Here is a 4,757-nt window from a genome sequence, read left to right on the forward strand (position 1 = left end):
CAGAGCGGAACAAAAACGTCAACAAAATGTGGGTCAGAATGACATTAGCGGAAAATTAGCATTGATGATAAAAACGCTTACGTAAATTTTGAGTCAAGATAAATATTTTGTACGGAAAAGAACTTACTGTCGTAAGCATTAAGTGTCAAATTTGTAAACATTAGTACCAACACTGTTAAAACTTTTAAGTCCGATGGCACTAAACGTAACGTCACCATTGTATTTACGTCAAACAACGTCAAACGAGAATAATGAACGAATAGAGTCCCTTTGGTACATTTTAATAGGTATTACTGTACAGAAAAATCAAAGTAATAAATGAAACAAATTTAATTTGATCGGGAGTTCAAATAAAATTAATTCATGGTAACAACCCTTGTAAGTTATCATAAAACAAATTTATTTTTAATAAGTAAGCATTCGTCTTTAAATACTATTTTCCTTGAAATAAATTCAACTTATTAAATAACTGTGTATTTTACATCTACATAATACTCTTCGCGCTTTAGTTCTTTGCAATATAGTGCACGGGGACATTTAGGTCGCTACTGGTACTGATTGGTTATGGTCTTTATCAAAAAATCCTGTGGTTGTCACTGTGTTTAGACAGGTTTAGCATTTACAGTTAGTCGATGACCTTATTGGTCGTGTATATGTCGGAAACAAGGAAATGGGCTGAACACACAAGTGCCGTTTTGCCTTTGTTTAAAACTGCATCACCCCTATCGCTTGCTATAATAGCAGTCCACTCTGCACGTCGCATAGGTTTTCTTGGAAATCTTGAATTTAAACATAATATTATATGTTACGAATTCCATATAAAAATAAAAAAGTATTAACCTCACATCGACTCATTAGATTTTTGTTCCTTCACATCCCTTCTTTGGTACTAACAAAATAATTTATTCAAAACCATGAAATTACCACCAGATTACATAAATTATGTAATGCTATCCAAAGCACTAACCGAAAGAAATACATTCCATGCTTTTTCCTTGTTTTATCATTGTTATTTTTGCATATTTTTACGACATTGTTGACAACTTCACATTTGAGCGGTCCATACAAGACTAAACGAAAAAGTAACGCGTGATTTGTTTTAACGTTACTTTTGCGGGGCCATTTTTTGCGGCTGATTGGGTATCCAGTTCTTATTCTATATCAATGTAAAAAATATACAGTGACAAAAGGCGGACTTAATGCTACAAGGCATTATCTACCACTCAACCTTTAGGCCAAACAGAAAAGCATAGTTCTGCCCTCTTAAAGCAATTGGCGGTAACTAATTTTTAGACATTTCGAGATATTTGAGAAAACGTGAAAATTGATTTCGCGTCACCATAGAGTGAGTTAACTTTAACTGCGACAGAATTTTCATATAATCATGTGTCTTTTTTTATCATATATAGGGTTGTTATCATAAAAATATTATTTTTTTGTCGTTTATTTGAGATACCGCTATTACGCTACGTATTATTAGGTTTTATTTCTTAGTTGTCGCTGTTTCCCTTAGCGTCGGTATATAAAGCTCCCTACAAAAGTAAGTGTATATATTTTGGCTGCAAATGAATAAGAATTGCATACAAAAAACATATTGGTATATTGTAATAATATATTTAATAGTCAAAGATAGAAATTGTAACTTAAATTTAAAGAAAATAAATCATTTTCTATGTTTTTGATGACATGAAACTATGCGCTGGATACAGGTAATTCGTACCAAAATTTCATTCTATTGGATGGTATTATATTTTTCATTGATTTTATTATATTGCGCTTTTTTATTTTCGAATATACCTGCAGGCTTATCCTTTTTCTTTGGAGGTGGGAGCACTTTTGATTTTAATACAATACAATACAATACAATACTCTTTATTGCACACCTCACATACACGTAGTTTACAATAAATGAACAATAAAATAAACAAAGACAATAAATAAATAAATGAATATCTCTATATCTTGCTTTAGTTTTTTGTGAAGTTTTAAACTTTCTCTGAGCAGTTTATTTTTCCTGGCCAACTCCATTAACATTTTTATTTTCCTGCTAGACATAGTAAATCTGAAATATATTTTTTTTCAATAATTTGGCCCGAAAATCGCAACGTAAGAGTTACGTAAGGTCGTGTGCGTCTAAATAAAATATAATATACATATCTATTAAGGATGACTTAAGCTAGACCGGGCCGGGGCCGGGGCGGAGCTTCCGGCGCTTCGTTTTGTATAAATAAATTAATACTGCGTAATTAGCACAAAAAACTAAATACTTATAGGTCGATATTAAGACATCCTTTAATTTTAATTTTTAACTTTATTTCAAATATCTGTTTTTGACGAAGAGTATTTCGTACTCATACCCATAACGAATAATATACGAAACTCACTAAACACCTAACATTCCGATTGTATTTATGTATTTGTGATCCATTGAAATTCAATCAAGTGCTAATTATAAAAAATGACTCTTACCTTAAATCTGTTCAATTAAGCTGGTCACTTTAATTCTCTTTAATCTACTTTTTTAAGCATGAATGGTAATTTCAAAGAATTATGCAAATATTTCTCCTCGCTGTGTTAACAACAATTCGTAATGACAATGAGTTACTAGATAGGTAGGTACTAATTGCACGAAGGACAGTAGGTATCTTGCATACAGAATACTTAGCGATTTGGCCGTAACTAAAGATACGGTCACTCGCCTTCTAATAGTTCGTCTTAAAAAATAGTTTTTTGTAGCAGTTTGGCAGTAATTGACTATATACTGCTATATACCTTAGGAATATTAGACTACTGCTAAATGGCTTCGAAAACTGTGGGAAAATTGAGATATGCAAAATATTCTTTGCGGTTTTTAGTCATGTTATAGATAAAATACGACTTTTTTGTTTCGTACACCTTATGCAGAATGTTTTAAGGTAGACGATGGTATAACTAACTCAAAAATGCTTTTTTTTGAGATACCGCCAATTGCTTTTAGAGGGCAGAGTTGGTGTACTTTCATTTTAGAAATAGAATATTTCGATTTATATGGTAAGTATCCGAGTTTTTTCATATATGGGAATTCCGCAATTTTGGAGGCTTTCTTACGGCACGTCAGTATTATAGACCAACAAAGCACAAAACAAGCCTAAAACTTTTGAAAGTTAGTCTTAACTCTATACACGAAACATCGGCGAAGACGAAGAAGAACAAGTGAAAAAGAAGTCAGTAAGTGTGCCAAACGGAACTGTTAAAATCTATTAAACATTTAAAACTACTGGAATACCTAATTCCATCGTCCTGTCCTGAGCTTTATATTTTTCTCAGTTTAGTCGATTGCTGTTTTCAAGTGCATGAAAATATAGAATGTATTGAAACGCTCCATTAAATCAGCAACATATATTTTGACCCCAAGTACGAGAATTAGGTAACCGTAACCTAAATATTACTGACAATGTAAAAAATTATGTTCATATCATGAATCGACATCGCTGCTATAACTCTATCGTGTAGGTAGGTAGGTACTGTTCCAAAAAGAGGATTATTATAATAGGTGTAATTTTTATTACCTACTTTATAACATTATTTTTAAATTAGGTACCTACTACTAGTATAAGTACGCCACGCGCCACCAATAGTAGATTGTTAACCAAGGGTTGAAAGGCACCCATTTCTGTCGAGGTAGTTTGGCGCTCGAACGCAGTGAGAGCGCCAATAGTCCGAGACGGAAATGGTGCCTTTCACCCGAGTTAAACACTCTACTTTTCATATCGAATGCGAGGAAACCAAGCAAGACAAGGCAATTTCGCAAAATCAGTAATTGAAGTACCTAATAGACCTACGGCCATGTTTTTTTCCCTTAGGACTTACTTGCAATCGGAGACTTTACATGTGTGAAGATTAATAACCCCTAGCGAAAATCATTTAGATTGCAATATTTACGAGAACTCACATTTTTTAACAAATTGCAGTAATTTTAAAATTATTAGTTCATTACAGTATGAAAATCAGCGGGATTGCCTCTTACTTTTTAATTTTATACTTTTTCGTTCTAAAAGCCGCAACGGACTACCGGACCGCACCACGTAATAACATAATAAAAGTATTTTAAATGTTAAATAACAATTTAATTAATAATATAAGAAATTTTTATGTTGTATTTTATTTTATTTTCATGAATATAGTGCTAAATAACTTTAAAAACCAATTTAATATCGTACAAACGTTTAACTGTGGCTGTATAAGATTCTGCCTTTGCTCATTTACGCAAGTGTAAGGTTTAAAAAAATATTTTTGGTGTATTCCTTTTGGTTCCCGCCTTATAAAATCGAGTAAATAGAATTCAACGAAAGAAATCAAGAATATTTTTTTGTTTTTACAATTTACTTACATCATTTTTTATAAAAAAATGATCAACGTGGGATTAGTAAAATGAAACAATTACCAATTGTTCCAGGCGAGGAAATAAAGACACTATTTTTCCATTTTGTTCCCACCCAGTTGTTCGTGGGACGGGGACGCAGAGGAGTACACCACTTTTCTGCGCTAGAGCATAAACGTATCACTTTCTGCGCACCTTTTAGAACAACAACGACCCACTTTCAGAGCATGAGACATGAAAAAAAACAATAATCATTGAGGAAACTATGGCGATCGCGTTGGCAACACCATACAAAAGCTCAGAAGGGGTTGGCGCGAACGCGAAGTCGAGAAGGTCCCGAGTTAGTACATTTGCCAGCCCCGTGCTGTGTGGTCGTGCGATTGCCGTGCCGTGCCGT

This window comes from Cydia splendana, chromosome Z, assembly GCF_910591565.1.
Source record: "Cydia splendana chromosome Z, ilCydSple1.2, whole genome shotgun sequence".
In the NCBI taxonomy this organism is placed as follows: Eukaryota; Metazoa; Arthropoda; class Insecta; order Lepidoptera; family Tortricidae; genus Cydia; species Cydia splendana.